We start from the raw sequence: 27,584 nt of genomic DNA, 5'->3' as shown, positions 1-27,584 counted from the left end.
CTCTACCACCTTGACTCAATTTACTTTCCTGTCTTGTTTATTATATTTTATTTTTTCCCCAAATTCTAAGATCCAACCAAACTTACTTCTTTATTGTTCCTTTCACAAAGCATTGTGTCTTTTCTCCTCTAAGCTTTTGGAAGTGGCATTTAGGGTCCGTTCCTATCATAAAACTCTTAGCAGCCAACAAATAGTAAAATCAATGGAATTTGTGTTCTCCATATTTTTCTGTCAATTGTATGAGTGTAAAGATGTGTGTAGTCTGCTGTAGAATATCATTTTAGAAAGAAAGTCTGCCTAGTCCTTTCTCATATCTTCATGAGAAATGACCTTAATGTCTCTGTAGATTATTCTCATACATAGTTTGAAGAAATGAAATTTTGGATAATAATAAGAACCAATGTTTTTGATGTTTATATTGTTCTCCCCCTCTTTCAAATATAATTAGAATTGATATGCCCTCAAAGTTGCATCACCTTCTCTATGTACAATTAGTCTAGTTCATCTGGTCTTCTCATTTCTTTTTTTTTAATCACCATTTTCCCAAAAAGTACAAATATTGTAGCAATATTAGAATCAAAGGTAATAATAGTTACACTGTTCTTGAAAGTCAGTTAATATGCACTTGCCAAGGTACTGTGCTAAGCAATGAGAGTATTAATAACAGGAAACACTGTCCTTTTCTTCAAGAAGCTTACATTCTATCAAAGAACTTACATTCTAGGAAGAAGTGAACAAAATGATGTTTAAAAAGGGAAGGAGAGGAAAAAGACTTAATTTGGATCATGGTAGAGAAGTGCAGAAGGGGGAGTGGGTGCTATGGGAATTGAAGAGATGACTGCCCTAAGCATCTTCCTTAAAAGGAAATTCTGGGTAGGGCTTTCCCTCTGACTGCCAATCAAAGGGACAGCAGCTGTACAATGTACTGGTAAGGTAGGAGTTTCAGGGCTATGATCTTGCAGGATGAAGAAGTTCTTGGGTGGAACATTACCGAGAAGTCAAAAGGAGTGCAACCAGGTGGAAATCAAGCTATGCCCTCCATCACCATCACTGCATATCCCCTTCTCCAGGCAGGGAGTATAATTTCTCATCATTGTTGTTATTACTGGAGTTATGGTTGCATCTTCAGCCTCTACAGCTGGATTCCTAACTCCCCCATTTTTCTCTAGTAACCAGAAAATTGGGAACTCCACTACGTGTAAAGTTCTGTTGTTTCTAGAAACTGCCCATTGCTCTCTGGGAGGAGATCTGCTGTCTCAACTCAATCTCTCAGCCAGATTCTTATTCCTGTAGAAAGCCACCAACTCTGACCTAGAGTCCTTCTCCTCCAGAGTGCCGCCCTCTTTTATCTTCCCAGAGAATGGGCGTGGGATAACCCAAGGGCTTGTGGGAAAATTACTTCTACCAATGAATTTGCTTCTTTTGAACATTAAGCTCTTCCCCGGAAGTTCAAAGGGATAAAACTTCCCTTAAAGGCTAGAACTAGAGAATTGTTAAATACCAACTTAGCACTTAGTAAGAACCTATCATCTCATTATTTCATTAGCACTTAGTAAGAACCTAACAACTACACATAGTTTCTTAATAGGATTAGGAATGGAGATAAGGGAGAGAATCTAGAGCTCAAATGTTTTAAAAATATTTAATAAAAATGTTTCAAATGTAACTAGAAAAATATTACATGAATACATTTTAAAATTAAAAAAATAATTTTGATAGTTTGATTTATGTGGCAACAAGTAAATTAGTTTAGACATAATTGAAATGTTTATTATATTGGCTCTACCTATCCATGAGCAATTGATAATCCCTGCCCCTACCCCCCCCACCCCCCTCAGCCAATTGTTTCGGTCTTATTTTATTTGTGTGAAGTACTCTGTGATATAGTTCTTGTAATTTGTCTTAGCAGGTAGACTCCCAAGTAGTTTATATTGATTAGAGTTATTATAAGTGAAATTTATATTCCTATCTCTTGCTGGTAGGCTTTTGTCTTCTAAATATTTTTATCCTACATGGAAATTGTATCCTACAACTTTGCCAAGATGGCGGAGAGGAAACACACGACTCAGTGAACGTCCTCACTCCCTCACAACCAATTAGATAAATTAAGTCTCAAAATTAGCTCAGGACTGATAGATACCACAAGGACTGGAAGCACGACTTACCAGCTGAAGAGAATCTGGAGTTTCAATAGGAAAGGTCAGTTCTCAGGGGAGGAATAAGAAAGACCAGCACAGACGGTGGGGTGGGAGCACGCTGCGCCCATTGCGCTGGGAGGGGCTCTGGGAACAGAGAAGCCACTGAGGTTAAGGAATCTGGCACGGGCTGTTGGCTCTTCTCTGCTAATTGTTTGGCAGTTCAGAGGAGAAAGCCAAAATATTTTGGAGCTCTGATTAGATTTTCCTCGGACCCTGGGGGTGACTCAGGCACCAGGGGGTGTGGCCTCAGCTACCTCCTGAGAATAGTTAAGAGACTGACAAGTGGGTGGATACGGCCCAAGGCAACACACACTGCCTAGCTTAGCTGGAGGGAGTGGAACTCAGCTCCAGGAAGTCCCAGAGAAGCGGAACCTTTGAACTAGGGACCGCGGTTTCTGGCAGACACTTCCAGTTTGAGCGCAGGGGCTTCTCACGTCACCTGCTGCAGACGTCCACTCCCCACCCGGACACATAGGCTGAGCTTCTTGCTGTCTTCACTATTCTACGCCCTCGAAGCACAGCAGTGCTAATCACCTCTGAGGCGCTTCCAGGGAGGGGGTGGGGAACTCTCTCCCAGAGCTCTATCTTAGCGCGGGCGCAGGGGCCGCTGCATCCATCCGGTCTGGGAGGAAGCTGGTAAAGAAGTAAATAATTTCCTACCCCAGGGACAGACCCCAAAACATTTTTTAAGTATGAGCAAAAAAGCTAGAAAAACTATAGATTCCTTCTATACAGAGAAAGAGCGGGTATCCAACCCCGAGGAAGTTAACAGCAAAGATTCAGAAGATAACAACCTAAAGGGGAACGATTCCTGCCCCCCATCACATAACTCTCTCCTAGAAGAAGCTCTTAAGAAATTGAGGGAGATCGAAGAAAAATGGGGCAAGGAAAGGGAAGTTATGATAGAAAATAACAACGTCCTGAAATTGGAGTTGGAAAAAATAAAGAATTCACAGGAGATGCAGGGAAACAAAATTAGTGAATTAGAAAAGGTTAAAAAAACACAGGAAAGTAGGATTTCTGAATTGGAAAAGATAAAAAAGTCTCAAGAAAATAGAATTTCTGAATTGGAAAAAGAAAATAATTCTCAAAAAAAAAAAATTAGGGAAATGGAAAAAAATTCAATAGAGCAAAATAATTCATTTAAAAATGAAATTGGGCATTTACAAAAAGAACTAAAAACTGTGAAAGAAGAAAATAACTCCTTAAAAGTCAGGATGGAACAAATAGAAATGAATGATTCACAGAGAACCCAAGAATCAGTCAAACAAAACAAAAAAAATGAGAAGCTGGAGAACAACGTCAAATACTTACTGGGAAAATCTATAGACCTGGAAAATAGATCTAGGAGAGATAATCTGCGGATTATTGGACTTCCAGAAAACTATGACCAAAAAAAGAGCCTAGATTCTATTTTACAGGAAATTATCAAAGAGAACTGTCCAGAGATAATAGAAACAGAAGGGAAAGTAGATGTGGAAAGAATTCATCGAACTCCTTCTGAAATAGACCCTAAAAAAAGAACACCACGGAATATTGTGGCTAAGCTGCAGAATTACCACACAAAGGAGAAAATCCTGCAAGCAGCTAGAAAAAAACAATTTAAATACCAAGGTGCCACAATAAGGGTCACCCAAGATCTGGCTGCCTCCACATTAAAAGATAGAAGGGCCTGGAACCTGATATTCCGTAAGGCAAAAGATCAAGGACTGCAACCAAGAATGAACTACCCAGCTAAGTTTAGCATCTTTTTCCATGGAAGAAGATGGTCATTCAATGAAACAGAGGAATTCTATATGTTTCTAAGAAAAAAACCAGACTTAAACAAAAAATTTGATCTACATCCACAAGACTGAAGAGAAACAGAAAAAGGTACACAGAACCCTTGAGAACTGTAACTTTGTTGTGGGTATATAAAAAATACTCAAGGATAATTTGATTTTACTGATATAAAAGAAAAAAAGGGGGGTGTGGTAAAGGGAAGGAGGTCGGTTCAGAAAAAGGGGAAGGAGTGATAAAAAGAGGGAAACTACATCCCAGGAAGAGACATAGAAAATACACCATATCTGAGGGAACTTAGTGAGGGGGAGAATCATTGTGTGAATCTTACTCTCATCAGAAGAGGCTCAAAGAGTAAATAATTAACATATTTGTTTTTCAGAGAATTTTCTCTCACCTCATTAAAAGGGGGGAGAGGAAAAGGGGAAAGGAAAAGGAGAATAAGTGAAGGGACTTGGAGGGAGGGGGGAGGGATTCTAAAAAAAAAAAAAAAAAAAAAAAAGAGGGAGGGTTGCGCGTCACAAGGGGGGTTTGTAAATTAAATATCGGGGAGGGGGATCAGGGGGGTCAAGGGAAAAAAGTATAATCTGTGGATAATACGATGGCAGGAAATACAGAATTAGTAATTTTAACTGTAAATGTAAATGGGATGAACGATCCCATCAAACGGAGACGGATAGCAGATTGGATCAAAAAGCAGAACCCTACAATATGTTGTCTACAGGAAACACACTTAAAGCAGGGAGATACATACAGAGTAAAGGTAAAAGGTTGGAACAGAGCTTATTATGCTTCAGGTAAAGCCAAAAAAGCAGGGGTAGCTATCCTTATCTCAGATCAAGCAAAAGCAGAAGTAGATCTCGTTAAAAAAGATAAGGAAGGAAACTATATCCTGCTGAAAGGTAGCATAAATAATGAAGCCATATCAATACTAAACATATATGCACCAAGTGGTATAGCATCTAACTTTCTAAAGGAAAAGTTAAGAGAACTGCAAGAAGAAATAGACAGTAAAACTATAATAGTGGGAGATCTCAACCTTGCACTCTCAGATTTAGACAAATCAAACCACAAAACAAACAAGAAAGAAATTAAAAAAGTAAATAGAACATTAGAAAAACTAGGTATGATAGACCTTTGGAGAAAACTGAATGGCAATAGGAAGGAATATACTTTCTTCTCAGCAGTTCATGGATCCTATACAAAAATTGACCATATATTAGGACATAAAGATCTCAAAATTAAATGTAGGAAGGCAGAAATAATAAATGCCTTCTTCTCAGATCACAATGCAATAAAAGCTACATTCAGTAAAAAGTTAGGGGTAAATAGACCAAAAAGTAATTGGAAACTGAATAATCTCATCTTAAAGAATGACTGGGTGAAAGAGCAAATTATAGAAACAATTAACAATTTCACCCAAGATAATGATAATGATGAGACATCATATCAAAATCTTTGGGATGCAGCTAAAGCAGTAATAAGGGGAAATTTTATATCTTTAGAGGCTTATTTGAAGAAAATTGAGAAAGAGAAGATTAACGAATTGGGCTTACAACTTAAAAGGCTAGAAAAAGACCAAATTATAAACCCCCAACCAAAAATTAAACTCGAAATACAAAAATTAAAAGGAGAAATCAATAAAATTGAAAGTAAAAAAACTATTGAATTAATAAATAAAACCAAGAGTTGGTTTTATGAAAAAGCCAATAAAATAGATAAACCTTTGGTAAATTTGATCAAAAAAAAGAAAGAGGAAAATCAAATTGATAGTCTTACAAATGAAAAGGGGGATCTTTCCACCAATGAAGAGGAAATTAGAGAAATAATAAGGAGTTACTTTGCCCAACTTTATGCCAATAAATTTGATAACTTAAGTGAAATGGATGACTTTCTCCAAAAATATAGGCTCCCTAGATTAACAGAGGAGGAGATAAATTGCTTAAATAGTCCCATTTCAGAAAAAGAAATAGAACAAGCTATTAATCAACTCCCCAGGAAAAAATCCCCAGGGCCAGATGGATTCACATGTGAATTCTACCAAACATTTAAAGAACAATTAGCCCCAATGTTATATAAATTATTTGAAAAAATAGGGGATGAAGGAGTCCTACCAAACTCCTTTTATGACACAGACATGGTACTGATACTTAAACCTGGTAGATCGAAAACTGAGAAAGAAAATTATAGACCAATCTCCTTAATGAATATTGATGCTAAAATCTTAAATAAGATATTAGCAAAAAGACTTCAGAAAATCATCTCCAAGATAATACACTATGATCAAGTAGGATTTATTCCAGGAATGCAGGGCTGGTTTAATATTAGGAAAACTATTAATATAATTGACCATATTAATAATCAAATTAATAAGAACCATATGATCATCTCAATAGATGCAGAAAAAGCATTTGACAAAATCCAACATCCATTCCTACTAAAAACTCTTGAGAGTATAGGAATAAATGGATTATTCCTTAGAATAATCAGGAGTATATATTTAAAACCGTCAGTAAGCATAATATGCAATAGAAATAAACTGCAACCTTTCCCAGTAAGATCAGGAGTGAAACAAGGTTGCCCACTATCACCATTACTATTCAATATAGTACTAGAAACGCTAGCCTCGGCAATAAGAGCCGAGAAAGAGATTCAAGGAATTAGAGTAGGAAATGAGGAAATCAAACTATCACTTTTTGCAGATGACATGATGGTATACTTAGAGAACCCCAAAGACTCTGCTAAAAAACTACTAGAAATAATTCAAAATTTCAGCAAAGTGGCAGGATACAAAATAAATCCACATAAATCCTCGGCATTTTTATATATCACTAACAAAATGCAACAGCAAGAGATACAAAGAGAAATTCCATTCCAAACAAATGTTGAGAGTATAAAATATTTGGGAATCCATCTACCAAAGAAAAGTCAGGAATTATATGAGAAAAATTACAAAACACTTGCCACAAAAATAAAATCAGATTTAAATAATTGGAAAGACATTCAGTGCTCTTGGATAGGCCGAGCGAATATAATAAAGATGACAATACTCCCCAAACTAATCTATCTATTTAGTGCTATACCAATCAGACTCCCAAGAAACTATTTTAATGACCTAGAAAAAATAACAACAAAATTCATATGGAAGAATAAAAGGTCAAGAATTGCAAGGGAACTAATGAAAAAAAACTCAGAGGAAGGTGGTCTAAGTGTACCTGATCTAAAGCTATATTATATAGCAGCAGTCACCAAAACCATTTGGTATTGGCTACGAAATAGACCGGTAGATCAGTGGAACAGATTAGATACAAAGGACAAAAAAGGGTACATCTATAGCAATCTAATCTTTGACAAACCCAAAGATTCCAACATTAGGGATAAAAATTCATTATTCGGAAAAAACTGTTGGGAAAACTGGAAATTAGTATGGCAGAAATTAGATATGGATCCACACTTAACACCATATACCAAGATAAGATCAAAATGGGTCCATGATTTAGGCATAAAGAGGGAGATAATAAATAGATTAGAGGAACAGAGGATAATCCACCTCTCAGACTTGTGGAGGAGGAAGGAATTTATGACCAGAGGAGAACTAGAGATCATTATTGATCACAAAATAGAAGATTTTGATTACATCAAACTAAAAAGTTTCTGTACAAATAATACTAATGCAAACAAGATTAGAAGGGAAGTAACAAATTGGGAAAATATTTTTAAAAACAAAGGTTCTGACAAAGGTCTCATTTCCAAAATATATAGAGAACTGACCCAAATTTATAAGAAACCGAACCATTCTCCAATTGATAAATGGTCAAAGGATATGAACAGACAATTCTCAGAGGAAGAAATTGAAACTATATCCACTCACATGAAAGAGTGTTCCAAATCACTACTGATCAGAGAAATGCAAATTAAGACCACTCTGAGATACCACTACACACCTGTCAGATTGGCTAAGATGACAGGAACAAATAATGACAAATGTTGGAGGGGATGTGGGGAAACTGGGACACTAATACATTGCTGGTGGAGTTGTGAAAGAATCCAGCCATTCTGGAGAGCAATCTGGAATTATGCCCAAAAAGTTATCAAACTGTGCATACCCTTTGACCCAGCAGCGCTACTACTGGGATTATATCCCAAAGAAATACTAAAGAGCGGAAAGAGACATATATGTGCCAAAATGTTTGTGGCAGCTCTTTTTGTTGTAGCTAGAAACTGGAGGATGAATGGATGTCCATCAGTTGGAGAATGGTTGGGTAAATTGTGGTATATGAAGGTTATGGAATATTATTGCTCGGTAAGAAATGACCAGCAGGAGGAATATAGAGAGGCCTGGAGAGACTTAAATCAACTGATGCTGAGTGAAATGAGCAGAACCAGAAGATCACTGTACACTTCAACAACAATACTGTATGAGGATGTATTCTGATGGAGGTGGAAATCTTCAACATAAAGAAGATCCAACTCACTTCCAGTTGATCAATGATGGACAGAGGTAGCTGCACCCAGAGAAGAAACACTGGGAGGGGAATGAAAATTGTTAGCACTAATATCTGTCTGCCAGGTTGCATGTACCTTCGGATTCTAATGTTTATTGTGCAACAAGAAAGTGATATTCGCACACATGTATTGTACCTAGACTATATTGTAACACATGTAAAATGTATGGTATTGCCCGTCGTCGGGGGGAGGGAATAGAGGGAGGGGGGGTAAATTGGAAAAATGAATACAAGGGATAATATTATAAAATATATATATATATAATAATAAAAAAAAAAAAAAAAAAAAAAACTTTGCTAAAGTTGGTCATTATTTCAAATAGATTTTTTTTAAATTTGGTTCTCTATGATTCTCAAAGTATAATATATCATTGCAAAGAGTATTAGTTTTGTTTCTTGATTGCATATTCTAATTCCTTCCATTTCTTTTTTTTTGTATTGTTTTAGTTAATTTTTCTAGCACTATATCTAATAATTTCACCCAATTACAGTTAATGCATTCTGATGGATTTAGGTAGAAATTGCTTATTAATTTAAGGAAGGCACCCTTAATTGTTATACTTGCTAATGTTATACTAAGAATGAGTACTGTATATTCTCAAAAAAACTTTTCAGTATTCATTGAAATAAGCATATGATTTCTTTTGGTTTTATTATTGATGTGGTCAATTATGTTGATAGTTTTCCTAATATTGAACAAACCTTACAATCCTGGTATAAATATGAGAGTATACAATCCTTTCCATATTGTATTGCTATAATTACCTTGATAGTCTTTTGTTTAGAATATTTGCATTCATATTCATTAGGGAACCTGGCTTACAATTTTCTTTCTTTGTTTTAGGTCTCCCTCATTTAGATATCAGCTCCATATTTGTGTCATAAATTCAATTTATTAGAACTCCTATTGTGCCTATTTTTTCCAAATAGCTTATATTGTATTGGAAATAGTTTAAAAAATGTTTGATAAAATTCACTAGATTACTCATTTGGCTCTCTTTTTGATTTTTGGTAGCAGTGTTTTTGTTTGTTTTTGCTCTCTAGGGAATTTATTAATAACTTGTTCATTTTTTTTTCTAAGATGTGTCTATTTAGACATAAATAGACAAGTAAAAATAAACTACTTATAATCTTGTAGTTTTTTTTTTTTTACTTTTGTAAATATTTGTTGATTTCTCTCAGATTATCTGATTTAATGGCATATAATTAGGCATATTTGCTAATGATTGATTTAATTTCTTCTTCATTGGTAATGATTTAACACTTTTTTGTTTTTGATACAAGATATTTAATTTTCTTCTCTTTTTAAAAAATCAAATTAGCCAATAACTTACATACATTATTGCTTTTTTTAAAGCTTCAGTCATTTTCTTTTCTGAAGGCTTTCCCCCTTTCCTTAAAAAAACACTTAAATTTCATTTATATCATTTGTATATCATATTGCCACCATTCTTGGAATTTAGCATATGCTATTTTATTTTTACTGTGCTAGTAATAATGTCAAAAATTTGACCATATTATCAATTCATAATATCATTGAGCAAATCTTATTTACCAGTTGTCTTGGGAGTTACTCTGAAGGATAAGATTCTTTGAAAATTTGGGAGCTAATTTTTCAGTTAACTCTTTTTTAGTATGTTATCTGTTGTTGTTCAGACACAATCTTGTCAGACTCTTCATGACTACATTTGGTATTTTTTTGGCAAAGGTACTAAAGTGATTTTTAATTTCCTCTCCAGCTCATTCTTTATAGATGAGGATATCGAGACAAGCAAGATTAAATGAGTTGCCCAGGGTCACAGAGCTAGTAAATAGCTGAAGCCACATTTGAACTCAGGAAGATTATTATTATTATTATTTTTATTTCATGGCAGGCACCACTCTATTCACTATACCATATGCCCTAATACAGGGGGTTTTTTAGGCTATGTTTATCAGTTCAGTTTAGCAGCTTTAAATAATACAAAATCTGTTTAATGCATTGATAGAATGAATTATTCATTTGAAAGCAGAGTCTAAATTTTATATTTTTACACTTTTGACAATCTATAGCCCTAATAAATGCATAATTATTTTACTGACCATTTAGTCTTCAATATGTGATTATTAATGATGAATGGTAGTTTTCTCCAGAAATCAACTGTTTTAGCTCTAAACAAAAAGAGACTAGATTCCTCTTTTCTATAATCCATGAAACTAATTTTATCAAATATGAGAACTTTCAAATTTTAAAAATAGCAAATATCAATTGATTCCACAAAAAATATTATTTCCATATGGAGCTTAAGGAATTATGAGATTGGATATACATACCAAATACTTCTTTTCTTTGATAAATCCATTATCTCATCGATCCTATTAGTGATACAGAACACAACCCATTCATACTTGTTAATTAGCCCTCATTAAATAACCTCTTGAAAACCTGTAAGCCTTACACTGACATGAATGATTAATTTTTATTTATATCATTTGGATATTAGATATGAACATATTAGATAAGCTGAGCTTCTAGGAGATAAATATTGAAAATAAATATTAACTGTCCTAATTAACCACAAACACTATAATTCAGATTGCTTAGACATGATAATTAAAATAAGGTGTTTTGGCCTTTTAAGAGTGTTTCACTGATACCTATGATTCTTTTTTAGGTAAAATTTCTCAAACATACATTAAATAATAGTTAATTCTTTCCTTTGATATATATGTTGATTTCATTTTAATCAGAAAATATTTTACAGAATTCTTAACCTTGTAACATTTTAAACTTAGACTTATTTTGGATGTTGTACAGGAAAAAATGCTTCCTTACTTGACAGGCAGGATGATATATTTCCTTTTTTGCTCTGATGTTCTATTCAGCAGCAGGTTTAAATTTCACCCAGAGGAACAAAAGGTCAAGAATCTTAAGAAAAATAATGAAAAAGTAAGCAGGTAGGAGGCATTATAAAACCAGATTTATAAACTCCTTAGTTTTCCCCTTCAATGTATTTGCCCTATTTATTTGCTCACTTTTTTTCTATCTAATACTTTTTATTGTAAGAATGAAAAAAAAAGTAATATAATTAAATCTCTCCTGTAGTATTCAACTCAGTCATCGGGGAACAAATATTACATATTTGAATATTGATATTATATATTTTTAAAATCAATTATGGGAAACTTGCTTTAAATAAGCTTCTTTTCTGGTAGCTAGGCTAGTCCTAGAAAAGCAATTTCAGTTTGCTCTGCAGACTTACTTAGCTCTGTTTTCAGAGAACACCAAAGTTGAAGCTTTTCCAGTAAAAAAAAAAAAAAAAAAAAAAAAAAAAAGAGCAATTTTGCTCTTTTGTGTCATTGTCTTTGAAAACTCAGAGACATCATCATGCCAAAATAAAGCATCTATGTAATTCTTTGTTCAATACAAAGTATTAATATCCAAAATACTTGTAAATAAAGTATGGTCAAATGAAATATTTCTGTGAGAACTACATCAATGTAGGCATTTTTCTGATCCACCAAAGGATTTGAGCTTTTTATTTACGAGTAAAAGCAAAATAATTTGACCTACTTTTCCACTAAATATATACATACTCATTTTCTGTTAAAAGGCATTTTATATACTAATACTAAATACTAAATACTAAGACATTTAAATTGCCTAAAAAATACTAAAAATACTAAGACATTTACATTGCCATTTAATTTATTTTTTTTTTTTGGTGGGTAACATTTGTAGAATGGTTCCTCTCATTTTCAGAAAAAAACTGGACACAATAAAGGGAATTTTGCAAACATGTATGTTAACTAAATTATAAACAACAATAATGATTCTCCTTAAGTTGAATATTACTGAGGTTATCTACGTTACACTGCAAATACCTCTATATACTTCATTTTTCCCAATTCCTTTAAAAAAAAAGAAGAAAATTGTTCTTTCCACTTCTTTTCCAAGTAATACCCCGCCACTATCATTTATGACAGAGAGAACTGTTATTAAATCATTAAAACTCACACTGCCCAAGGAGAGAAAAAGAGGAAAAGAGAGAATGAAAATTGAAAGATAAAGGGAATCCAATCTCCATTTTAGGAAAAAAAAAAAAAAAAAAAGAGGAAAAAATCAGTGCTGCCTTCATATTAAAGAGGATGATAGAAAGTGATCCTAGTATTCCTGAATTAATATTTCTTCGATATAATTAATGTAATTAATATGACCTGCCATTTTCATCACTGCAAATGCTCATTTTTTTAAAAAGCCCAGGAGAGACAATTGATAATTTCCATCTGGCTACAGGTCTTTGTTATCCCCTAGTAGCAGGGATAATTATATACTTCCTTATATGTTTGTCTTCTTGCACTAGATGAAGTGCTCCTTGAGGACATTGTTTTGTATTTCTTTGTATCCCCAGCACTTAGTACAGAGCTTGGCACAAGGTAGGTGATTAATAAATATTTATTGGCTGAGTGACAGAGGAGATAGAGATGGTGATTTGTTTTGCATTAGTGAACATCAAGTTTTGATATTAGTTTTGAATGGGACACAAATGGATACCTCATATAGAAAGGACAAAAAAGTAGGAAATTTGTAGATAGTTGCTATGGAAATAAAGGCTGACAAGGAAAGGCTTAACAAACTAGACCAAAATAAGAGTTCTAGAAAGAGACAGGTGGAAAATAATGGACTGATCCGCTCTTTACAAAATGCTAGCACTGTCTGAAAATGGATGCAGTTGGTAGGAAAAGAATGGCTGATTCTACATAGAATAGCAAGACAGCACAATGGAGAGAATATATTAGATCAATCCTACCTCATATTCTTAATTTGTTGCTCCTTAACAGGTCACTTAACTTTTGTTTACCTGTGTCCTCAATTTCTTGTTGTTATTGCAATTAAAACAATTTAATAATTGGTATAAGCATGAATAGTAAAAACTTTTCAATAAACAAGTTCCAACCCAGTAACTCTACCAAAAGAAATAAAAAGAAGAACAAGTTATTTTTCCTTACCCATACAAATACAAATTCAGGTAACTTGGCCAGTGAAGAGTCTCTAATTTCCCATTTGATGAAAGATCTTAAAAAACAGATCCTAAAACAAGCCCTTTACAACATCAGAACACTCCATTTTGTTTTGCCTTGAAAAAGTGTTTTTCACATTAATGATGTCCAACAGAGCCTTGATGTTAGTGTCTTTGCAAAGTGCCAATCTTCATTTTCAGTTTAACTACTTGGAAGTCAATATTTCCCCCAGGAGCCAATCTTCCTGACAAAATAAAACAATTCATGCTCCACATTTTTACTGATTAGTTTCAGTTAAATAAAATAACTTTAATAGAACTTCTCATGTATATCTCAAATATGATATCTATTTCACAATATATTTCCTTATCTTAATTATTTGAAGAATTATAAAGAATAGAAATGTGTTCAGTATTTACCATATGGATCTTTACAATGGTTCTGGGGAAAAGGAAACAATTGCTCCTTTATGTAATTTATTTTCTTTGTTTCACTAGTAAGGCCAATTAGCACGTGCAGATATTAAATGAAATCCAAAGGTTACTTGGGAACATTAAGATACAATAAAAAATTAAAAAGTTTCAAGAAAAACCTTCAGAAGATCTAATTCAGTTCCAACTGATCAATGATGGACAGAATCAACTACACCCAGAGAAGGAACACTGGGAAATGAGTGTAAACTGTTTGTATTTTTCTTCCCAGGTTATTTTTAACTCCTAAATCCAATTCTTCCTGTGCAACAAGAAAACTGTTCGGTTCTGCACACATGTATTGTATCTAGGATATACTATAATATATTTAACATGTATAAGACTGCCTGACATTTAGGGGAAGGGGTGGAGGGAAGGAAGGGAAAAATCAGAACAGAAGTGAGTTCAAGGGATAATGTTGTAAAAAAAAAATTACCCATGCATGTGTACAGTCAAAAAAAAGTTATAATTATAAAATAAAAAAATACCTTCCGAAAAATAACAGAATTCCTTATGGCATAATGAGCAGTTGACTGAATTGCAACTTAAATAATTCCAGAAATATACATGCAATGTACTTGAGAGCTCAGTCTTTACCACTGCTATGAACATGCTCAATATTAAGTTTTGAGGATAGGTGAGACAAAATTGTTTTAAAACCCTTTTCCTCGTGAGTCTAAGACTGCCACATTATTTAGAATTAAAGCATTCTATATATCTGTGTCCCTATATATTTTAAATAATGTAAGATAGATTTATTATAATTATATATTTTAAATAATTGTTTTATGAGTTTATAAAATTGAAACTAAAACTATTGAAGTAATAAAAATAAGAGTTGATTTTATGAAAAAATCAATAAATATATGAAACTGATCAATTTGATTTTTAAAAATTGTTTTTATTAATTTTATAATTATAACATTTTTTTGACAGCACATATGCATAGGTAATTTTTTACAACATTATCCCTTGTACTCCCTTCTGTTCCGAATTTTTCCCCTCCTTCCCTCCATCCCCTCCCCTAGATGGCAGGCATTTTCATACATATTAAATATGTTATAGTAAATCCTAAGTACAATATATATGTGCAGAACCGAATTTTGTTGTTGTTGTTGCAAAGGAAGAATTGGATTCAGAAGGTAAAAATAATCTGGGGAGAAAAACAAAAAATGCTAACAGTTTACACTCATTTCCCGGTGTTCCTTTTCTGACTGTAGCTGATTCTGTCCATCATTGATCAATTGGAATTGGATTAGCTCTTCTCTGTGTTGAAGATATCCACTTCCATCAGAATACATCCTCATACAGTATCATTGTTGAAGTGTAAATGATCTCCTAGTTCTGCTCGTTTCACTCAGCTTCAGTTGATGTAAGTCTCTCTAAGTCTTTCTGTATTCATTCTGGTCATTTCTTATAGAACAATAATATTCCATAACATTCATATACCATAATTTACCCAACCATTCTCCAATTGACGGACATCCATTCATTTTCCAGTTTCTAGCCACCACAAAAAGGGCTGCCACAAACATTTTGGCACATACAGGTCCCTTTCCCTTCTTTAGTATCTCCTTGGAATATAAGCCCAGTAGTAGCACTGCTGGATCAAAGGGTATGCACAGTTTGATAACTTTTTGGGCATATTTCCAGATTGCTCTCCAGAATGGTTGAATTCTTTCACAACTCCACCATCAATGCATCAGTGTTCCAGTTTTTCCACATCCCCTCCAACATTCATCATTATTTGTTCCTGTCATCTTAGCCAATCTGACAGGTGTGTAGTGGTATCTCAGAGTTGTCTTAATTTGCATTTCTCTCATCAGTAGTGATTTGGAACACTCTTTCATATGAGTGGAAATAGCTTCAATTTCATCATCTGAGAATTGTCTGTTCATATCCTTTGACCATTTATCAGTTAGAGAGTGGCTTGATTTCTTATAAATTAGAGTCAATTCTCTGTATATTTTGGATATGAAGCCTTTATCAGAACCTTTAACTGTAAAAATGTTTTCCCAATTTGTTACTTACCTTCTAATCTTGTTTTCATTAGTTTTGTTTGTACAAAAGATTAATTTGATTTAATAAAGGAAAGAAAAACAAACAAATCACCAACATCAAAAATGAAAGGGGTGAACTTATCACAAAGAAATTAAACAATAATAAGGAGCTATTTTGTCCAACTATATGATAGCAAATCTGGCAATTGAACAAAAGGAAAGGATATTCATAAAAATATAAATTGCCCAGATTAAAAGAAAAGGAAATAAATTACTTAAATATTACCATTTTAGAAAATTATTATTCTTATCTTGTAGATAAAGAAACTGAGGGTTAGAAAAGTTACATGACATAGTCAAATAGCTAATAACTATCAGAGACAAAAATTGCTGAGAAAAGTGGAAAAATGAAATGTCAGAAACTCATCATAGAGCTACATCTCACATCCCATACCAAGATAATGTCAAAATGTGTACATGGTTTTGGGATAAAGGATGATACCATAAATAATGAGAACAAGGGGTAATTTACATATCAGATCTTTGGAGAAGTGAAGAATTTATGGCCAAAGAAAAAACAGAAAATATTATAATGTGCAAATATAAAATTTAAATTACATTAAATTAACAAGATTTTGGCACAGAAAACACCAAAACAAACAAGATTAAAAGACAAGCACAAAGCTAGGGAAAAAAGATCTTTACAATTAGTGTTTATGGCATACTTCTCATTTCTAAAATATATACTGAACGACTAAAATATATGAGAATACAAGTCATCTCTAAATTGATAAATGGACAAAGAATATGAGCATACACTTTTTAGATGAGGAAATTAAAGTCATCTACAGTCATATAAAATGCTCTTAATCATTATTGATTTGAGAAATGCAAATTTAAACACCTTTGAGGTACCAACTCACACCTTTTAGACTGGCTAAGATGACAGGAAAAGGTCATGATAAATGTTGGTGGCAATGTGGAAAAACATGGAGTTTTGCTGGTGCATTGTTGGTGGAATTGTGAAATGACCCAACTATTCCAGAAAGAAATTTGCAACTGTGCTCCAAGAGCTATAAAGCTATGCAATTTTTTGACCTAGCAATGAAACTATTGGGTCTGTAGTCCAAAGAAGTCATGAAGGAGGAAAAATAACACACATGTGCAAAAATTTTGTAGTAGCTCTATTTGTAGTATCAACAAATTGGAAAATGAGTAGATACCCATCAATTGGGGTATGCCTGAACCAGTAGGAGTATATAGAGGTAATAGAACATTATTGTTTTATAAAAATGTTGAAAAGACTGATTTTATTTTATTTTATTTATTTTTCATATATATTTTTATTAAAGCTTTTTTATTTTCAAATGTTCTACTCTATATTCTTGGATTTTCTGATGCTCTAAAATTTATGTAGAGTCACTATTTAAAGAAAATTGGAGCAATTTGGGGAAGAGGTTGGGCAAGTTCTTGCCTTTATTCTGCCACCTTGTCTCTGTCCCCTGAGCACAGTTTCAAATTACCCTCCAGAATGGTTAGATAAATTCATAAACCTACCAGCATTTTTCCACATTCCTTTAACATTTCTCATTATCTTTTCCTGTCTTCTTAGTCAATCTGAGGTAGTATCTCAGATTAGTTTAATTTGCATTTATGTAATCAATAATGATTTAGAGCATTTTTTCACATGACTCTAGAAGACTTTAATTTCATCATCTTATCACAGTGAGAATGATATATGTTACAAATTTGACACAGTTCTTAAATATTTTAGAAATGAGATCTTTATCAGAAACATTGCCTGTAAATTTTTTCTCAGTTTTGTACTTCTCTATTAATCTTCTTTGTATTGATTTTTGTGCAAAACCTTTTTTAATTTAATGTAATTAAAATTGACCATTTTGCATTCCATAATTTCTGTAGTTCTTTGGTCATTAAATTCATCCTTTTTGCAAATATCTGGTGTGTAAATTATTCCTTGCTCTCCTAATTTATTTATGGTAAAATATTTTATACCAAAATCATGTACACATTTTGACCTTATTTTGATATGTGGTGTGAGATGTAGATTTGTGCCAAGTTTCTGACATTATTTTCCAGTTTTCTTTACATTTTTTTTTGTCAAATGGGGGTTGGTGCAAGATGGTGGAGAGGAAACCCCTTTCTTTCTGACCTTATCCCACAACCCTCAGACTAATTAGCAAATCCAGCCTCTGAATTAGTTCTGTACTGGCAGAACCTGCAAATATTGGGAGTGTAAGAAATTACCAGCAGAAGATAATTTCAAAGATCTGCAAAAAAGATCCATTTCATTCAGGCATGTGTTGGAAACCACAATATCTAAGCTGATTGGCAAAGCCCAGCACTGAGATCAAATGTGCACAGCACTCATGCAGGAACATTTCCTTCTATGATTCTCATTAGTGGACTACTATTTCCTATATAACTTATAATTGGCTTGATTACAGCACTAAACATTATCTAAAGATATCTGGTTACAAGGAGAATTTGGGCAACTTAACTAGAAATTATTTTACATGCATATTCTGTCCTAATAAAACTAATCTCTCACTGAGACAAATGATAAAGGAGAGAACACCATGGAAAGCATTGTCACTGTGGGAGAGAATCCAAAGGTCTAGGAAATAATGGTGTTTACCAACCTAGACTCAGAAAAGATCAATATCTAGGAACCAAAAGCTGGTTAAAGTATAACAAGGAATTGGCTCGAATGTCTATGTACATGGTTCAAAGTCAGAGAAATAGAGGAATCAAACAATCCATAGGATTGACAAAGAAGACCTAAGTAAACTAACAAAATTCATTGATATTTAACCTTGTATAAAATTTACCTTTAATTATTAGCTTCACATAATGTAATCAATAATTAACATTTTATCATAAAAAAACTTACTAAAATAATAAATGTCAAATATAGTAACATATAAAGGACAATAAGTCAGACACATGTCTAAAGACTATGTTGACCTAAATAAATGTATATGATGATGATATAGTATAAAAATAAAGCCTGAAGGAGCAGTTCTTATCGAAGAAGCTTGAGTTTCATAGTTTATCATATACTAGGTGTCTATAGGTCTTTATTATTATGCCATGTGAATCTAACCTATTCCACTAATCTATCACTCTATTTCTTAACCATTGGCACGTAGGTTTTGTTTTTTTTTTGTTTGTTTTTTTGCTTTTTTTCTTAAGGCTGGTATTAAGTGACTTGCCCAGGGTCACACAGCTAAGAAGTGTTAATTGTCTGAGACCAGATTTGAACTCTGGTCCTCCTGAATTTAAGGCTGGTGCTCTATCCACTGTGCCATCTAGCTGTCCCCTAGCAAGTATTTTTTATGATTGATGCTTTATAATAAAGGTCTGGTATTGCTAGGCCTCCATTCTTTGTAGCTTTTTCATTAATTCCATTGATATTCTTGTCTTTTTGTTCTTTCAGATGAATTTTGTTATTTTTTAGCTCTATAATACTTTGGTACTTTAATTGGTAAGACACTGAATAAGTAGCTCTATTTGGGTAGAGTTGTCATTTTATTAAATTGGCTCAATTTACCCATGAGCAATTGATATTTTTTAAATTGTTTAAATATGACTTTTTTGTATAAGAAGTGTTTTGTAAGTGTGTTCATATAGTTTCTGAGTTTGTCCTGGCTGGTAGACATCCAAATATTTTATTTTGTCTACAATTATTTCAAATGGAATTTTTTTTTTCTGCTCTGGAACTATTGGAATTTTCCTTGCCCCACAGTATGATCTAGTGTGCTAAAGCATCAAAGTCCTATGTCAGTGCTAATGAAGCAACCTCTTGTGAGATTCTTGAGAATCCTCCACTGCCACCACAGTGTCCATGCCCATTCTTCATTTGCTGTTTTCCCAAAGACCTATCACCCTATTGAAAAACCTTTGCTGCTGAACTTCCAGGGCCTCTTTTGCTTCTCAGTGTTAAAAGGTCAAATAATTGCCAGTGCCATTACTGATTTAGAGGGACTGCGTCTGGGGCTGAGGCAGGGGCCAGAATTGCACTGGCATTGCCTCTAATGGGATTGCATGTTATTCTCCCACACTGGTTCCACCCACCTTTTTTACTGATTTTCCAAATTGTCTTTGCCATCTTTGGACTGAAAGGTATAGGAACAGGCAGTTCTGCTGCAGATTCAGAGGTCCCTAGACGTACCTGTTCCTGCTTTGCTTATTTGGTGCTAGGGCTGGGGCTGCATCCCAGCCTGTGACTATATTGGCATGGCCTGCACCAGAACTGCACACTGGACTCCCACAGACCTTTTTGCTGACCTTCTAAGTTGTCTTTGAATATGTCCTACTTCATCTTTATAGGTGTTGTGAAGCTCTAAAAAAATTATTCATTATTAAAAAAAAAATTAGGAGTGGTTTGGGGGATAGATTGGGTGAATTTCAGCCTTTACTCTGCTATTTTGGCTTCACCTTCCCCAAAAGTAAATTTCTCCAAAGAATTTTCATCATGTGCTGTTATAACCATTAATGCTGGCCTCTCAAAACATATTCACAGAGTGGTTGGTTGGTGGCTTAGAATAAGTGGTGTATCATAAATATTGAATAACTTGTTTTTAAGAGTTTCCTCATTACAGACTAAGATTATTAGAATATTGACAAACATTATATGGGTATTGTCACAAAACATGCTCTACCTGGGGAATCAACAAAACAAATGTATGGATTTTCACCCCTATTTTTCTGTGGATCACTGAACAGAGAAACACAGAAAGTCCCAATCTAATGAAAAAACAAACAACAAAAACAACAACAAAAAAACATGCAGCTTCTCTTTGATGACCTCAAATTATTCTCTGCTACTTCCTACTCCATTCAACTGTAGCTTTTTACAGATTACTAAAAAGAACAACACAATATAAAACTTCATTAAAAATCCAAATCTTCAATAATTCCAAAAGTAATTTCCCATTCTTTAACTATCCTTGTTAACATGTCAACATATAATGATTGCTGTTGTACTCCTATTCATATGGTTTTACATTATTGAGTGCCTCACAGTAGATTAGTCATCTAATCATAGGTCAGATGAGTACTATCCATAATATTGAAGTAAATCCAAGTGGTCTAATGTTGGTTTTAAATTATAAACAAAAGGTTCAGAAGAATCTTCTCTACAAATATTTAATGTCAGATATGACCGATAGTATCAGGTAGGTCTTCAATGATTCACAGATCTATAAGTTTCCTAGAATAAAATTTTTTCGTTCAAAAATTAAAACATGCCTATCCATTTATGAGTTAATATAAGTAAAAACAAAATTTATTTATTTGGTGCTCAATCTGATGATGATAAGTCTCTTCAAACATGAATGCTTCTTAAATAACATAAAGCAGCCTACATTGAAGCAAAATTTGTAGTTTTTATGCTTCAAAGAACTTGTTTAACCACATAAGTTGTTAAACTTATTCTCTGTTTAAACAGCCTTGAATACTTTACATATATCACTATATCATATTATTATACATTTATAAAGGGAAAATAATTTCATTGGACAGGAACAAAAATCCATAGGATATCCTTGAGTAATAAAAGAGATATTTTATAGATGCAATTGAAGGTTTTGGATGTCATTAAACTAAGAGTCAGATTATGGTCAATAATTCAAATGAAATAGAAATGTTAACAAAAAGTTAGAAATTTGAGGTTTCAGATATTACAGATTTTTTTTTATTCTGATTAATAATTCTTGTTTGGAAAAGACTTACTGACCAGCTATTTTGGAAATAATTTATATGTTCCAAAGACCATAAATATTACCCTAAAAAGAACAGCTTTCCTGCTTCCTGAATACTTGATGACAATAGGGCCATGAGAATACTGGTCATTTTTATTGTGGCCATTAAAACTAATAAAACAAAGAAAAAAATTACCTTCAGTAGCCCTAATATATTTCTGTAAAAACAGGAGCAGTGGATAAAATTAGGTAAATACTTATTTAAAATAACACAAAGATAAACCATAATAATTAATTTATATAAAGATATTTTAAATAAGAGTTCTTTATCTGTGACAAAATAGCTGACATAGTTAATGTGGGATTTAAACTTATTATTTTTGCTATTTTCAGCATAAATTCAGAAAGAAGTAAAAGTAAAAGTTAAAGCTAAATGGAAAGGTGAACAAGATTTCCTTATAAGAGAAGCAAGAAAAATAATTTTGTCAGATACTTGATTACATCATATTGCATTGTTCACAATCATTTTAAAAAAGATTAACTGTAGAGATAATTGTAACATATTCAACAACATGTTTCAAAAACTCAGAAGGTAAAGTTTAAAAATACCAATAAGGTTTTCTTATATATACATTGAAAAAAAGGTGGTTTCAATACAAATTAAAAATGGATATGGGAATTATAGTGAAAATACAAAAACATGGTTCAAATATTTTAAAAAGAAGTAAAATGTTTATAAACCATGAAGAATCTTTGAAATTATATATTATGGCTACTTTCACCAGGAACACTGTTGGTAGGCCCTGGATATTATGCATAAAGAAGACAATATTTGACAATAAAATGTGTTAAATTTTAATAGAATATTTATTAGCTATTGATGGTGAATAATTTTAATTTGCTGTTAATAAGACTACCTATTATTAGTATTAATATTAATATTGATACAAACTTGAAAGAAATATATTATAATCTTTTAGGGCAACTTCTTTCTAATGCATTTAAATCAGTTATTGATAACAAACGCTGGGGACTCTAGAAAGGGATATATATTAACAGACTGTAATTGAGTAATAAATCATTTAAGGACATTAACTGAAAATACAACATTCACTGCTTTGAAGAGGTCTAAAAATACCCAATACTGCCTTGAGTCACATACTTGAATTTTTTGTCAACTGATTCTTTAAAAAAATTCCCACATAATTATCATAGAATGATCATATATCACATAAGGCAATCCATTTTATGGCTGAAATATATAAACTTTTAAGGAAAACCTTTACTTTTTCAGAAAAGGTTTTTTCCCCTCTTTTTCTAAAGGACACTTTTGAAATGTACATAGAACATTCTCATAAAATTTGTTGAAAGATTAGAAAGTAGGAAGGTTGGTTCACACTTAATGATGTCTTCTTCAATTTGTTATGGAATAGTAATGAGTTGTCTCTAAGTTATTTATATTCCTTTGATTCTATAAATGTATCTATTTTAGTATTATGTTACTTCTAATATGGACTTATGGAGTTCATATAGTATAGTATAAAATGTATTGAACATGAATAAAATGTTTTGGAATCATATTCTCCTTTATGATTGCTTTCTATGTTGGCTATTGGCCATTCATTGAATATCTCTGGCTGTTAATTTCTTTATCTGTAAAAGAAGAGGGTTGGATAAGATGGATTTTAAACTTTAGATCTATTCTTCTATGATCATTATGGTATAGGTCACTTGGTACCGTTATCCTTATCCACTTCATCTTTTTTAAGTATCAGTTTGACTTCCTTGTATAGCACAAGTGAAGTTAGATAAATTGTGATTGCAGCCCTTGACATAATAAAAATAAATCAATATTGAAACACAAACAATGACACTTTTTTTCCACTTATTTATTGTCTATATGTCAGATTCATGAATGTTTTGGGAATAATCTGGCTTGTAATGATTTTATTCCTATCATAAAATTAAATTCACTTTCATTTTTGTGTGCAGGTTCTTTTCTTCCAATCTTTTCATCATTCTTCTTGTAATGGCTTTGAAGCTATCCTGAACAAAAACGGAAAAAAGGGGGAAAGTCACAGTATACTCCATCTTTCTTTTCATTAAAGTGACTGGATGTTTTAAAGAATATAAAACATGGAGGATTCTGGAAAGATGGAACAATAGGCCAGAACATTTCAAGCTTTCCAGATTTCCCCCACAAAAATAACAAAGTTGTGCCTCAGGTAAAACAAAGAAGACTTGGGGCAGAACCCTAGAAGAACTGAAGGAAAACTCTAGGAAAAAGATTAACCATTGTCAAGTGAAAACACCTCCAGGCTAGCTCCATAAATAACAGCAAGTAGAGAACCCTGGGACTAGCTGGGGTCGGCTGGTAACTCAACTTTTACCTCCCACCTGAGGAATGGGGATCTGAGTCCAGGAAGATTGATGAAACCTCTATTAGTACCACAAGGCTCAGGTGTGTTGCAAAGACTGGACTCTGGGAGAGAAGGAAGAAGCACACCCAGGGGGTACAGAAACAATGGGAGAAGGATATTACTGACTTCAGGCACTTGCAGGAGGATGGAGCTTTTGGTTTGGGGTTCCAGGTCAGAGGAAGGAACTGAAGTGAAGCTAGAAACATCACCACCCCCCTAGGATTAGAGGTGCTTACATTAATAGTTGTTTTTATTAAAAATAAATAAACAGGCAAAGAAGAAAGAATCCAACCATAGAGATTTATTATGCAGACAAGGACAAGTGTAATTCATCTGCAGAAGAGAACAGTGAAGTAAAAAATGTCCCTTCTACCCCAAAGAGTATTGTTATATGGTTACAGGCCTAGAAGGAATTTATAGAGCAATTTAAAAAGACTTTAAAAATGAAGTGAGAGAGATTGGGGAAAAATTTTAAAAAGCAATAAAAATAAAAACCATCCAAGAAAAACAAGAAGATTATGAAAAAAGTTAGCTAACTAGAAATGGAGAGTCTGAAAGGAGAAAATAATTATTTGAAAAAGGGGAAGCCAACAAAGCCACAAGAGACCAGGAAACAACAAAACAGGATGTAAACATTGAAAATAAATAAAACAGAATGTGAAAAAACTTATAAAAAACACAACAAATCTGGAGAACAGATAAAGAAATGAAAATAAATGAAAAAAATTGGACTACCTGAAAGCTGTGACCAAAAAAGTACTTGTATATAAAAAAATGCAAAAAAAAAATAATAATCCAAGAAAAAGATCCTAGAGTGATAAAACAAGAGGGAAAAGTAGAAATCCAAAAAAAATTAAAAACCCACTAATCACCACCTCAAAGTGATCATTTGTGAAAAACACATGGGGGGATAGTATTTTCAAGTTCTGGAATGCTTCAGATCAAAGAGACATAGATGAAAGAAAACATTTAGGGTTCAAAGAGATCTTAGAGTTTATCAAGTGCAATTCACCCTTTTAACATTGATGGAATTGGCCCAGGATAATAAGACAAGAAAGACATGAAACATGACTTGAACCTAATGATTCCTAACTCTATGTCAAATGATCTGTCCACTTGGAACTGCTACATTTTTTAAATTGATACATTTTTAAAGAAAATAATAACTTTCTTTTTTTTTTTCCCAAACAGAGGTAGAGATAGTTTTCAGTGTTCATCCTTGTAAAACCTTGGGTTCCAAATATTTCTCCCTCCCTTGCTGCAATACAGTAAATACTCTAATATATGTTAAGCACGTGCAAATCTTTTATACATATTCCAAATTTACGCCAAGAAAAATCAGATCAAAAAGAAAGAAAATGAGAAAGAAAAAAAAATTTAAAAAGGTGAAAATATATGATGTGATCCACACAAAGTTCACACAGTGCTCTTTATGGATACCCATGGTTCTCTCCATCATAAGTCTATTAGAAGTGGCTTGAATCAAGTCATTGTTGAAAAGAGTCAAGTCCATCTCAGTTGGTCATTATATAATCATCTTCTTGTGTACAGTGTTCTCTTTGTTCTCCTCACTTTATTTAGCATCAATTTAGCATGTAAGTCTCTTCAGGTCTTTTCAGAAATCATCCTGATGATTTTTTCTTGTAGAACAATAATATTTCATAACATTCATACAACCATAACTTATTCACCCATTCCCCAACTGAGGACATCCAATCAGTTTCCAGTTCTTTGCCACTACAAAAAGGCTGCTACAAACATTGTTTGCACATGTGGATCCTTTTCCCTTTTTTATGATCTCTTTGAAATACAGACCCAATAAAGACACTTAGGGTTCAAAGGGCATCCACAGTTTGACAGCCCTTTGAGTATAGTTCCAAATTGCTCTCTAGAATGGTTGGAACATGAACATTTTGTTGCCCTAATTTTGCCCAATCAGCCTAAAACGTTTAATTGATTTTATAGAGAGCCCCAAATCTTTCTCTTTCCTTGGGAACCATTTCCTATTCATCTTCCATCTCTCCCTGCCAAATAATTCTTTCTTCTCCTTTCACAGTCGATTTCCAATCCTGAAAAATACTTTCCATATCTCTCCAAGCTTCATGATTGAAGATAGTGTTCAGATGCTTTCACTTTAATATTACTTATTGCTCCTTTGTAATCCACTGAGTTTCCAATCATTAAATCTCATGACTATTTTCAGTCCTCATTCCTTTCATTCCTCTCCTCAAACTTAAATTCTTGATCATGCATTGTCTATTTGAAATTCTATCTACATTTTTGTTGCCATGAAATCTCTTTATCTCCTACCTCTCTGAGCATTTTACTTTTTATGATAGATCCTTTACTTCCTTTTACATCCTTAATCTAGATTTTCCTCAAGTTCTATCTTTTTTTCTTCCTTCTCACTAATTACACTCACTCATTTGGCAATCTCAGTCACTTATATGGCTACAAATAGTACCTTTATGGAATCATTTCAAGTCTTACTATATATATATATATATGTATATATATACACATACATATATATATGTATATATATATATTTTTTTTTCTATTCCAAGTCTTTGTTGTATTCTAGGACCATATTTCAAATTATATATATATATATATATATATATATATTATAGTAGCCAATTTCACAAGGATGTGCTTCTAACACCTCATATTCAATATGTCCAAAACAATGCATCTTTCCCTCTCCCATTTTTCATAGTCAACAATACTAGTAATAATATCAGTGCCAACAATTATAACTATCACTTCTCCTTCTGGATTCTGACTTGTCTTTTTCTGTTAATTGTAATTATTATTCTCTAATTCCCTAAGATGAGAAAACTAGTAAAGGATCGTAAGTTCACACAGCCAGTAAAAACTAATAAATTACCTTTCCAGAATCCATGTATTTTTACATTTAATCAGTTGTTATGTCTGATCAAACTGTCATGCTTTACTTAGAGTCAAAACCTGAAATCATATCTTGCCTCAGATATTTATTAGTTGTATGACCTTAGGAAAACCACTTATTCTTTCATTCTCAGTATTTTTCATCTATAAAATGAAACTTTTAATAGTATTTACACAACGTGTCCAGAATAGTAGTCTTTAAAATTTAGCTCTAATCATTTCAAACTTCCTTCTCAGTAATTTTGAGTACCTTCTTATTACCTACCATATGAAGTTCTTACTATTTAATACTCAGCAACTACATGTTCAGCCATCTAAGTTCTATCTATTTGTCCAGTCTCATCTCCCACAAATCTTTTCCTTGTACCTTATACTTCACCCAAACTGATTTACTCCTTGTTCCCCCAAACATACACAGCTTTCATATGTGTAATAAAAATGTGTGATAATAATCTTCATCTCTAACTGGAATGCCTTTTCATGATATCTCTACCTTTAAAAGTTTACCATCCTTCACATTGAAATATAAATTTCACTGCCTGAGTGATCTTTTACTGTTATCCAAAAATAATCTT

The 27,584-nt window shown here is 32.9% G+C and overlaps 1 long non-coding RNA gene across 1 annotated transcript in view; it reads left to right on the top strand.

Moving 5' to 3' along the window:
- LOC141554143 (uncharacterized) overlaps positions 1-24,642 on the top strand; it is a 71,888-nt gene extending 47,246 nt beyond the window's left edge. The window contains exon 2 of the long non-coding RNA XR_012485785.1: positions 23,672-24,642. This is a non-coding gene — a long non-coding RNA (uncharacterized LOC141554143). The remainder of the gene's footprint in view (positions 1-23,671) is intronic.
- Positions 24,643-27,584: the final 2,942 nt, after the last annotated feature.

The sequence above is a fragment of the Sminthopsis crassicaudata genome, chromosome 1, assembly GCF_048593235.1.
Source record: "Sminthopsis crassicaudata isolate SCR6 chromosome 1, ASM4859323v1, whole genome shotgun sequence".
In the NCBI taxonomy this organism is placed as follows: Eukaryota; Metazoa; Chordata; class Mammalia; order Dasyuromorphia; family Dasyuridae; genus Sminthopsis; species Sminthopsis crassicaudata.
Note: the sequence above shows the minus strand (reverse complement) of the source record. Positions and strands in the feature narration are given on the sequence as shown.